This window comes from Tupaia chinensis, unplaced genomic scaffold, assembly GCF_000334495.1.
Source record: "Tupaia chinensis unplaced genomic scaffold, TupChi_1.0 Scaffold143599_1, whole genome shotgun sequence".
Lineage (NCBI taxonomy): Eukaryota > Metazoa > Chordata > Mammalia > Scandentia > Tupaiidae > Tupaia > Tupaia belangeri.
The window spans coordinates 1,037,033-1,050,013 of record NW_006203445.1 but is presented as its reverse complement, the minus strand read 5'-3'; positions in this window follow the sequence as shown (position 1 = coordinate 1,050,013).

Genomic DNA, 12,981 nt, shown 5'->3' with positions numbered 1-12,981 from the left:
GGATCCAGGGAGCATGTAGTCTTCTTCCAAGGTGCTCTATTCTCTCAAAGATAGCTTTGCCATGAGAACAACAAAGGATACAGTATGATAAGGAGGATATAACTCAGAACCCCTGTTCTTCCCTGGACACCAACCCAAGCACTTCCGCCTAGCATGGTGTGACAAAACTGCCTGCCAACTATGTAACCCCTGAAGGAAACAAGTAAGAGATGAGTCTCTCAGAAGGATGGACACACTCTTGGCAAGTGGAAGAGAAATGAAGATGAGAGAATGGAACAGATCTGCATCACAGAACAGAGCCACAGCAAGTAAACAAAGACAGGCCAGCACTTGGGAAGATAAATGTCAATGGAGACTTCTTTCATCTACATACAAGAGAAGAGACAGGAAAGATGCCACTTTTCTTTCTTTCAGTTATCAAACTGATTTATTCCTTCATTCATGAACACATATTTACTGAGCGCCTGCTAAATACATATTCCTAATTTTTGAGAACTATTGAATATTTGAAATAAAATGGTATACCAGACAAATAAGAAGTTCACATTCTGACATGATTCTCTCAGAAAGAAAGGAAGGGAGAGAGAGCAAGAGGAAGGAAGAAAGGAAGGAAAGAAGAAAAATAAAGAAAAAAGGAAAAGGGAAGGAAGGATGGAAGGAAGGTGGGAAGAGAAAGAAAAATAAAAGAAAAAGAAAAAAAAGAGATATGTCTCCTCCTGTTCCCAGGTGCTCAGATTCAGAACCCAGGCACCCCCCAGCCACCAGGTAACCCTATTCCTGCTATCACTTCTGTATAAGCCTACTACTACGATGAAGACCCCTTTGTTGGTGTAGAGAATAAAAATTTCCATGTGTTTATAAACTTTGAATGTATGAGTGAATGCTTGCTTAGGGAACTTGGCCCAAACCCCAAGCTCATAATTTCCTGATTGCAAACGACAGGAGGTTATTTAGATTAAATGTGTTATCTGATGGTCTGTGTTTTTCAAATTCCAAGGGTCAACTGGCAATACTTCTTTTTATAATCAAAGTCAATATGGCCCAAGAATGTAATCATTACTGCTGTCTTTTCTAAAAGAAATAAATTAAATTAAATTAAATTTAAAATTTTTTTTCCTTTTTTTTTTTTTTCACTCTAATGAATACAGAGGATCAGAGACTCAGGAGGCTCATGTCTCATATAACTTCTCCCTCTTGACTCAGAACTCTGTGTCCTGAATAGTTATTCCAGGTGTTTCAGGTGACTCTCTGCTGGCAAAAGGGTCACATGTGGGAGTCAAAAAACGTGGGTTCTGGTCTCAAGTCTGCCTGTGGCTCACCAGGTGACTTCAGATGACCTCTGCTGTTCTTGCTGCTCAGTTTGCCCCATTTCAGTGAATCAGTTGGTGTCTAGGAAGCACTCCATAGTAACTAACTATGGTGCACCAGTCCTGGCAGCTATTATGCCCCATCTCATGCCCCTCAACCCCCATGCTTTTGCTTTGACCTTTGCTGCAGCAGAACAGCTGCACTCAGCAGCCTGAGGATGTCTCTCCTAGCTTCCTAGGAGATCTCTTGCTTTCTTCTCTGGGACTTCCTGCTGCTGCCAAGTGGGATACCTGTGGGAGCCTGCTCAGTCATTCACGCACAGGTATAGACACCCTGAGGCAACTCTTGACCAATAGGGAACAGAGCTAGTGGGTAAGTAAATGCTCTCCACAAAGTAAATGCCTCAGGAGGTCCCTAGGAGGATTGAGCTAGTTGCCCCCTTTCCTGTTGATTGCTCCCTTGCCCCTCATTTCTATTCCCTGGGATAACCACCTCTAAACAAGCCTTTCCCTCAAGTCCTGCATTTTTTGGGGGAATTCAAGCTAAGACAGTTATGTGACTCATAGTTATTACCTGGCTCTGTGTAAATGGAAGATGTTAGTGTGCCGAGGGTCAGAAGACAGGTCTGAGACAGGAGTGGGGCTTGTTGTGCTAATATGAGTGCTAATCCAGTTGTTCCCAGAGTCAATGGCAGCTCTTAGGAACCTGGCTCTGGGAAATCACAAAACTTGGGGACCTCCACAGACACACCTAGTTTCCCAGATTCCAAGAAAAGAAATATGAGTATTTCTCAGTTGCTTCAGAACCACTAGGGGGAAGGGGTGTGTCTGGCACATCAGAGAAAACACCATCTGACATTCCAAAAGGACTTCTTCTCCTCCTCCCTTCTTTTCTTTCCTCCTTGCCCCCACCCCCAATAGGGACTATGACTCAGCATTTCTCTGATTGGCTCCACATGGGGGACAGACAGACCATTGGCAGACACTTCTGGCAGCCAGGGTTCATATTCCCCTTTGGAGTACACATTTCTCCATGACAGTGTGCTCCAGTCTGTGGACTCTTCCAGCCCCACCCCATTTGGCATCTCCCAGACAGGAAGTTCCAAGTTTCTGCTCCCAGGGGCTTTGCTAGGACTGCCAGGAGAAGGCCTAGCCCTTAACTTGGCCTTGAAGCCCCTTACTCTCTAAGCCTGCCCTAGCCCCACTACCTCCTCGTCAGGCATATTAGCTGCCTGGGACAACCAGGGGCTTCAGTCAATAGCAGCATCTTAGATTTCAGATCAATCTGAGATGCAAATCCAACCCTGGGCAAGTGTCTTTTGTTTGTTAATTCATGATACACCATGTGCCTGTGTGTGCGTGCATGTGTGTGTGTGAGAGAGAGAGAGGGAAAGGGGGAGGAAGGAGAGAGAGAGGAGCACCCTCTACAGTTCTGATCACACCATGATCCTCTTCCTCCAGTCCTCCAGTCCTCCAGTCCTCCAGTCCTCCAGTCCTCCAGTCCTCCAGTCCTCCAGTCCTCCAGTCCTCCAGTCTGTGGGATCCTGGACACTCATGCACATGACTAGCATGTTTCAGGCTGACTGGATTGGGATTTGAATCTCAGTCACCAACTGGGATCTGACTTCTCCTAAGCATCCCATGACTACTGTATCATCGAGTCAGCGCTGGGCAAGTTTCTTAACTTCTGTGAATCTCAGGATGCCATTTTGTAGAATGAAGATGATAATATTAGTAGTATCTACTTCACAAAGTTGTTGGGAGGATTAACTAAGATGTGAGTAAAATGCCTAGCACATCAAATGCTCAGGACGTTGTAGTTTACTGTCCTATAAAGGAAGTTGGTTTGGATAACCCAATAAAAGGAGAAGGGATGGGAGAGTCTCTAGCCTGGATTCTGGGGCTTCTTTGCCTTTTGAATAGCTGTCCCACCAAGATTGACTTGCTGCCCCTGGGGTAGCCTGACCCCAGAGATGTGTGAAGTGGAGGGAGAGAGGCTGTACAATGTGGTAGGGCAGGCAGGATCAGGGCTAGATAGCAGCCATGTTCCACTCAGGAATGGTCCCAGTAAGGCAAACCGGAGTTCTACTTCCAAAGTACCCTGAAGTCCTTTTTTTAAGGGTCCAGAACCAGGTCCTTGGAATTCTAGTTTGGAGTATGCCGGGCAGCATATTAGGCAGAAGAACTCAATTATGGCCTGGTGTGTACCATGGATTTACTGTGGTACCTTGGGTCAAGCAGGTTCCCTCTCAGGTCCTCAGTCTGTCATCTGTTCCGTGGAGAGCTGGACAAGATCCCATCTTACTCTGAGATAGTATATTTGAAATTATCTGATGCCTGAGAAAGAGAACAGAGATTAGCACAGAATCATGGATGGGAGTCTGGAAATAGCTAAGACAAAAGCAAACTGAACTTTCTTTCCTCTTAACCCCCAACCTCTGTACACCTAATTCCATGTTTCCTATACTCAGTGCACTTCCTCCAGGAAACCCTCCCAAGCCCATCCTTCACACACACACTACTAGAGTTGGCTGCTTGTGATTCCCTTTACAGCATTTATCCTGTTCTATAAGAGTACGACAACCTCTCTCTACTCATCTTCCAACCCTACTCACCTAGGACCTCCAACCATTTCAACTCTGGTGGCCCATGACTCAGTATAAAACACGAGGACCAGCCATCCCAGCTTTCCAGGACATATTACTTCTAGCAATAAAATTAAGAAATTCTTAGGTATACTGGGATGACTGGTTCCTATCTGGTCCACAGTTAGGTCAGTAAGTGTTTATTGAATTAAATTAAAAGAAGGCCCAGCCTTGGTGGTCCATGCTGCTAAGATGCTGTGCTCCAAAGGCTGGGATCACATCAAAGCCTGGGTTTTATTCTCAGCCCAACCTAAAGGCCAGGCCAAGTAGCATGCATATATATGTAGTCCTAGCAACTCAGGAGAATTAAGGAAGAATTAAGAGCTCAATGCTAGCCTGGGCAACACAATAAGAACTTGTCTGAAAAAAAGTTGGGCATAAAGTTCCAGGTGGGCATCTAAGACAGGAAAATCACAACAATCTGTGACCCCATTTTGAAAGAGAAAGGCGCATGGGAAACTTGTTAGCCAATGAGGTGACTCATTTCTATTGAATGATCTCAGGGAGATAGGAACCAGAAATTCATTGGTTTTAATACCATGCCAAGACCGGAACAAACATGTACAGATCTGCAGGCTTTGGAGAGTATTTTTCTTGAGCAATTTATGTGAATTCTTGCAAAATCCTGTGAGCTCATTAAAAAAGGAAATCTAATCTCCATCTCACCAGTCACTGAGCTACAGAGAGGTTAATACATGGAGAAATATACCAAATCCATGGATGAGAAGACTCAGGAGCACAAAGATGGCACTTCCTATAATGATCTGCAATGTCAATGCCATTCCAAACAAAATTCAGGAATTTAATGAGCTTAATTTTCAGGGATTTAATGAGCTTAATCCTAAAATTCTTATGGAAGAATAAAGGGCTAAGTATAGCCAGGAGAATTTGAAAAAGAATAAGAGTGGGCTTAGCCCCATTGAGATATCACAACTTATTTTAAAGCTATAATACTACAGAAAAATATGGCAATGGCGCAATGAAACAGAAAGACCATTAACTTCATATATGACTTTAAACCTAAATGTGGCCTGAAGATACCTCTGCCCTTGAGGGATCCTTACATAAGGAACTTAGTACATGAACAGACTAAAAATCTAATTTAGGAGTATACTTTGATAACAAACAGCTGAGTCTCAGCCAGTTTCAGCAGGCAAAATGCCATTCTGTAATCAGTTAAGCTGCTTCACTTCTGTTGGGTTGTCAGGAAAGTCATGACATGTTTTTGCATAGAAAAACATGTCATGACTTTCCCAATGACCTACTACTTTCTATCCATAAATACATGCTGTCTGATCATGTTGATGGCTGGAGTTCATTGAACCTGTTCTGGGTCCAATGGCTACCCAGTTATAGAATGGTAAATAAAAGCCAGTTACAATCTTGGGGCTGGCAGGTGGCATAGTGGTCAAGGTACTGGACCTCCACATAGCCAGCCGTGGTTTTAGACTCCCACATGGCCAACCATGGTTCAAGTCATGGACCTGGCAGCTTGGTTTCTTACTCTCTTTCTCTCTCTCTGGCTCTCTTCAGTCAAATTAAATAATAATAATAATAAATAAATAAAATTAAATAAATAATTCTTTTTAAAAAGCCAATTAATATCTTTAAACAAATTTAGGTAATTTTGCCTCCTTGAAACAAGAAAAGTAGTGTTACAAATCAGTGGCAATAAATGACATAGTCAATAGATGAGCTGTAACTATTGACTGCCCACATGGAAATAGGGGAAATGAGATCCCTATTTTATATGAGACAGGTATTCAAAAGTTAATTCAAAATATTATGAAAGAACTATGCCTGTGTTTCTAAATTTTTTCATCAAAATATATTTATACTTTAATTCCATTTTTTCACAAACGTTTTGAAGTCCCTACATATAATACACAAAAATTCCAAATGGGTTAAAGACCTGACATTAAGGTTTTTTAGCATTTTAAAACTTTTAAAAGAATATTAAACTGTGAAGGGCTTGTTACAGTGCCACCATTTCTTCCACCTTCAGGCTCTGCATGACTCGGGAGCAGCGCCATGCTGGGACAGAGCATCCAGAGTTTCATGACCTCCATGGTCCGTAGGAGCCATGTGAGGAGGGCCCAGGGAAGAATCTGCCATTTTCAGTGGGGAAGCAAGTGACGATGACTCTTTTTTTTTTTTTTTTTTTTTTTTTGGAGAGGTTTCTGCCATAGGGCACATGTGCTCGCCAGACAGACAGAGAGAGACAGAGAGACATCAAGCGAGAAATCAACCCAGGGGGATGGCCACGCCGCAATCCCTTCTCCTCCATTCTCCTCTCGGGATCTTGGGCACGCACGCACATGCACCCAGCGTGAGTTTAAGCCACCGGGTCCGGGACTCGAACCGCAATTGACTACCTGGGAGTAGTAATAGCCATTACGCCAACTGCTGGTCCCAGTGACGGTTACTCTTTATGATGACTTTGTACTTTGGATCTAGATTTGCTGCACCTTTCTTTACAGTAAGACACCAGCTGCTTAAGAAATAAACATGTTTTCATTCATCCATTTAATAGATATGAAGATTTTAAGAGGTACAATCCCAATCTCTGAAAAATGTATCAACTCTTAAACTCATGGCATACTAGATATGTTTGTAAGTAAACTTATGACCTACAAAAAAAAATGATTAAGCTATAAAAGGAAAAACTGATGCACTTTACCATATTTTGTTTGTTTGTTTGTTTGTTTGTTTTGGAGCGGTTTTTGCTATAAGGTGCGTGCAATCGCCAGAAAGACAGAGAGAGACAGAGAGACAGAAAGTGAGAAATCACCCCCCAGGGGGGATGGCCACGCTGCAATCCCTTCTCCTCCATTCTCCTCTCAGGATCTTGGGCACATACGCACATGTGCCCGGCGTGCGTTTAAGCCGCTGGGTCCAGGACTCTAACCGTAGTCGACTACATGGGAGTCCAGAGACATAGCCATTACACTAACTGCTGGAACCTGACCATATTTTTTAAATGGATAAATCCAACCATGATAAAATTTGGAATGTATGTATGACAAAAAGATATAAGCAAAATAACAAGACAAGGCATAGACTGAATCAGATATCTACAAAGCATGTAAATGACTAGAAATTAGTACCCAAACTATAAAGATCTACAAATAATAAGCAGAAGATAAACATGTCAATTTAAAAATGGACAAAAGATATTAAAAGGTAATTTATGGAAGAACCTTCAATGGCCAAAAGCATGCATAAACATTCAACCTCACTAGAAATCAGGCAAATTTAAATGATAGCCACATCCAACAAATCAACAAAAATCTCCAAATTTGGTAACACTAGCTGTTGGTGAAGATGTGGAGAAATGGAGACTCTCATGTACTTCTAGGAAGAGTGTAAGCTGAAGAGAAATATGGCAATGCTCAGTAAAGTTGTAGAATCACAAACCTCTACATTTGGTGATCCTCCTTCTAGCCACATACCCAATTCCCACACCTGCACCTGCAGCCCTACAAGGATGTCCCTTGTACCCATGTTTGTAAAAATAAAAATAAAAAATGGAAACATCCCAACTTCCCCTTAGTAGTAAAGTAAATATATAAGCTAAATATTTCCTACATTGGAATACCATATGGTAGTTAAAATGAATCAATCAATCTACATATACCTGTACATATGAAGCTCAAAAGTAAAACTCAATGGGACAAAAAGGAAGTTGCAAAAGCATATAGCAATTTATGTAAAATTTTAAAACATAAGAAAAAATAATCACACACACACACACACACACACACCATATGTAGAAAAGGTATAAAAAATGCACGGAAACAATACACATTAATTTCAGGTTAGTGTTTTGGGTTTTTTTTTAGGAAAAGGGAAGAGGGATGGATGATCAAGATAGGGTTTTAGCTGTGTCTTTGAATTAGTTTGGAAAGATAGAGAGGGACATATGAAACAAATATGCTACAATATTCACATCTGTTAAATCTAGGAGGTAAGTTTATTGATTTCTGTTATTTTATATAGTTTCTGTTCCTTTGACATCTTGTCTCATAATGTAAACATTATGTTTAAAACACTGCCTTAGGGCTCAGCCTCAGTGACAGACAGTAGTGTCATGTAGCTGGCCATAGGTTTGGACCCTGAGTTGACCTGAAGCATAGTGTATACTATGCATACACACCCAAGATTCTGACCAGATGGAGTGCTGGGGGAAGGAATTACAGAATGATGAGACCCCATGAAGATTACCTCTCTCTGTCAAGAAATAAATCAAATAAATGAAAATTTTAAAACCACCTTGTCAGGGATGATGTGCAGGTAGGCACTTCAAAATGTTCATGGAAAAATAGAATTTAAAGCATGACTTATTTTGGCACAAAAAAATAATAAAATCATACATAGTTTATTTTAAATAATACACAGTTTATAGGAACTTTTTTTAAGTTTATTTATTTATTACTTCCATGAGTGAGAGGGACAGAGAGCAACACTCCTAACAGGGTGTCAATGCCATGATCCACCTCCAGCTTCATGTAGCCCTGGATGGTGAACATGCATGTGCTAGCATACTCAGAAAAGTCTCTTGATACAAATCCAGAACAACCCTCTCCTGTGGGTCAGTCTCTCCAAGCAACATGTTTTTCCTCTGTGCCACAGTCTGAGCCCACCATGAACTTCCTAAAGGCTCTTCATACAGTAGCTCCATGTCAGGTCTTCCAACAGTAACAGTGGTAGGAGCAGCTTTACCATGGACAAGACTCAGGATGCAGCTGTGGTGGCAGTGGCATTGAGGTGGTCTCTTGAGCCTCTGGTGGCAGTTATGATGCCATCCTGGTTCCAAGAGGACCCACCTGAGCTAAGCAAAACTAGAAGTGGTCTTTTGACCCCAGCAAGCTCCTAAGGATTTCATGAGATAATCACAGATTAGGGACCCCAGACAGGAGCCAGAGACATTCTCAGAGACTATAGAGGAGGGAAATCCAGCCATCTTATTGGAATATTAGAAGAAGATATAAAGTACTGTCATTTCCCTTTTGCTTTTTAAATGGAAATTGATAGAAGAATCCATTCCTGTCTTCAGGGCGCTGACTGAAAAACACTTTCTCTGACTGAGAAGACTCAGAAAGTCTTAGAGCTGGATATAGAGCTCAGAGCTGGATATAGAGCTCGGAGTCCTGATTCACCGATGACCCACAGCTTTTATCACAGCCAGTCCCAGCATTTCACAGTCCCCAGCATAAGAGAAGGTTTCAATTATGTAGTAGGGTGGATGTTGCCTAAAGTCACCAGATGCAGCTCTGTGAAAGGAAGACAGCTCTCTACCATGAAGCCTCCTTTATAATCTGAAACCCATCCCTCAAATTTTCTGCCTTTCAGTGTACACAGGAAAATGATCCCACCCTCACCCTCAGCTCAGTTTCTTACCATCAGATTCATAGAGTTCAGAATGGAGAACCTTAGCAGTAAATCTATCAATCAGTAATTCCTATAGAGAAGATGACCTTGGCTAGCAAGCTGCTTTGAAGAGAACTTCAGTCTCTAAATTGACACAATCACTGAGGCTAAAAGTCCTCTGACAGAAGTAGAGGTCTCATGTGGAAATTATGCAGAAGAAGATGGAGCTCTTCTGCTGATGGAGCCCAGACTTGAGAGACAAAACTCATGGGATGTAATGCCCACCATCTGGAGATAACTAGAAAGTCCTAAGCTCTGGTTTAGAAGGCAGGGTCCTAGGGACAAACCCCAGGATTTTCTCTAATTATCTAGCTTGGCCCAGAGCATACAAACTGAAGTCAAAGGGAAGAGCAAGTCTCTAGCTCCAACAAAGCAATAAGAAGGCAAGGGAGCCACCAGGAATTCATATGCCCAATTTCACAAATCCAACAGGAGGCTCTCAGAGCAGAATCTCATAGAAGTGGTCACAGTGGCTGTCCACCTTCCTTGGCTTTATCTTTTCTCCAGTACTCTATGTTACTCTGATGTAATAGGGTAGATCTAGCCTATTTTATAGTCAAGGTTCTCCAGAGAGACAGCACTAATAGGATTAATCTAGAGAGAGGAAGAGATTTATTATAAGAAATTGACTCATGTGGTTATGGAGGCTGACAAGTGCTGAGATCTGTGGTCTAAGCTGGAGAGCCATGGGTGTAGACCCAGTCCCAATCTGACGGTCTGAGGACCAGGAGAAGTAATGGTGTAATTATAGTCCAAAAGCCATAGACTGGAGACCTAGTATGAGTCTAAAGGCAAGAAAAAAAGTAAAGCCTCGGCCTGAAAGCAGTCAGACAGCAGGAGAGCCTTCGCGTACAATCATGCTGACCTCAGGCTGCCATCAACTGATAGGATGAGGCCCAGCCACATTAGGAAGAACAATTTGCTTAACCCAGTCTACCCATTCAAACATTAATCTCATCCAGAAACAACCTCACAGATACACCCGGAATAATGTTTGGCCAAATACCACGACCCAGTCAAGTTGATACCAGAAGTTCACCATCACACAGCCTCCCCACCCAGATGGCCATTCCTTCTCATCTCCTTGCTGGTTCCTTTCTCTCTGCAATAGTTATCTATTGCTATATAACAAATCACTTATTTTCATCTCACTTTCACTGCCTATGTGAAAAAATTCACTTTTATCTCCTCAAACACATACCCTATGTTGTGACTGGTAGAATTTCCAGAATGCAGATTTCACTGTATCACTCTTCTGCATAGAACTCTTCTGTGGCTTCACTTGCCTTTAAGCTAAAGGATAAAGTCTTCTATAAAAAATAAAAATAAAACCCTCTTCAGAACTGCTCAATTCAGTTCCTACTCCCCATTAGCTTCATCCTCTCCCCTACCCTCTCTGCTGCTGCCAACAGCCTTCCTCCAGGTTTTTCAGGGTACTTTGCTTCCTCTTTTCTTCAAGCTTTCCCACATGTTCTTCTCTCAGCCAGGAATCTGCTTTCCCTCTTTTTGCCACATTTTAGTCATCTTTCAGTTTAAGCATCACTTCCTCCAGGACACTTTCTATGAATATCTAAACAAAACTGGATGATGCTGTTTTCTGTATTTCCATGGGGCTTTGTTTTTCATAACTCTTACCATATTTGCTTATTCAATGCATCTCCTGACTGTAATTTAAGCTCCATGGAGGGAAGGCTCATGACTGTCTCCTCCTACTTCTATCTCCCCAGAACTTACACATAGCAGTTAAATGAAAGAGGAAATGAAGATGAGAATTGAGTCAAGAGTCAACAAGAAATCTACAAGGATGAAAACTAGCCCTAGCATTTGACATTTAAGAAGTCATTGGTTGGGATCAGTAGATGATGTAATGCTTATGTTACTGGGCTCCCACGTGGCCAACCATAGTTCGAGTCCCAGACCCAGCAGCTTAAGACTCACACTAGGCATATGTGCGTGCATGCCCAAAATCTTGAGAGGATAATGGAGGAGAAGGGATTACAGAGTGGCCATCAACCCAAGTGATGATTTCTCACTTTCTGTCTCTCCAGCAAGCACCGGTGCCTTATAGAAAAAATCTCTTTAAAAAAAAAAAAAAAAGTCATTGGTGTCCATGGAAATCACCATGCCAGTGGAGTGATGGGGGTAGAAGCATGGTTACAGGGTGTCAATATAAAATATTCAGGGAGTATAAACAACTCTCTCAAGATCTGTGAATAAGAAGCAGAAGACAGAGATTTTTTGATGCTATCCTAAAGAAATATGATGCCAGGCGAGTATGCTTCAGAGATTTGGGAAGGACTTGGGAAAGCTCATACAGGTTGAAGAGAAGATAGGAAATAGATTGGAGAAGGGATAACTAATGACGCAAGTCCAGGAGAGGTAGAAAAGATGAGGATCTTTTTAATGCATTTTTTAATGTCAGGGAAAAAAAAGCAGTTTTAGTTTTAATAGATCAAAATCAAATAATGTTAAAAGAAATTTGCTTAAGACTTAAAGCCAGGAAAAAGGTTAGGATTCAGTTCAAACAATAGGTAGATGAAACTATCAACAGTTCAAGAGAAGACAAAAATCCTTAAGTCTGGAAAACAAAGCATGAAAGAAAATCAGTAATGTTTTAGTCGAAAGTCATATAATTCTATTTCACTAGTTCAGTCTCATGTAATTAATCTCTCTTCTATTGAATTTTCAGTGTTACTGTGGTCTGATCTTTCTGTTTAAACTCTGGAAGTTAACATTCAACTCCAGACTTGTCTCTACCGTTAGGTTGGCCATTTTCTTAGGTTTTTTGGGGGTTTCTTTTTGAGTTTTGTTTTTTGTTTTTTGTTTTGTTTTGTTTTGTTTTTGTTTTTGTTTTTGTTTTTTGCTATAGGGCACGTGTACTCACCAGACAGACAGAGAGAGACAGAGAGATAGAAAGCAAGAAATCACCCCCCAGGCGGGGGGTGGGGAGGATGGCCACACTGCAATCCCTTCTCCTCCATTCTCCACACGGGATCTTGGGCACACATACACACATGCCCGGTGTGAGTTTAAGCCACTGGGTCCAGGACTCGAACCGTGGTTGGCTACGTGGGAGTCCAGCGACATAGCCATTATGCTAACTGCTGGTCCCTTATTAGTTGTTTTTTGTACACTTATTTCTGTTTGTCCGACTTTAGTTTTCCTGGTATAGCACTCCCTTCAGCACTTCTTGGAGAGCTGATCTGATATTGGTAAATTTTTTCATGTTTTGTTGATCTGAGAATGTTTTTGTCTTTGTTTCAGATTCTTTGTCTTTTATCTCATATGAAGAATAATCTTGCTAGGTATAGTATGCTTGGTTGAAATTGTTTTTCACTTAACACTTTGCATATATTTTCCCATGCTTTCCGTGCTTGCATTGTTTCCCATGAGAAGTCCGATGTTAGCCTGATGGGATATCCTTGAAAGTAACTTGACATTTCTCTCTTGCCAATTTTGGTATCTTGTCTCTGTCTGTGCATTTGGTCAATCCGTCTATGATGTGCCTCGGGAAAGATCTTCTTGGGTGGATTCTATGTGGGGTCCTTTGTATTTCTTGGGTCTGGATATTTGAGTGCCTCTCTAGGTTTGGAAAGTTT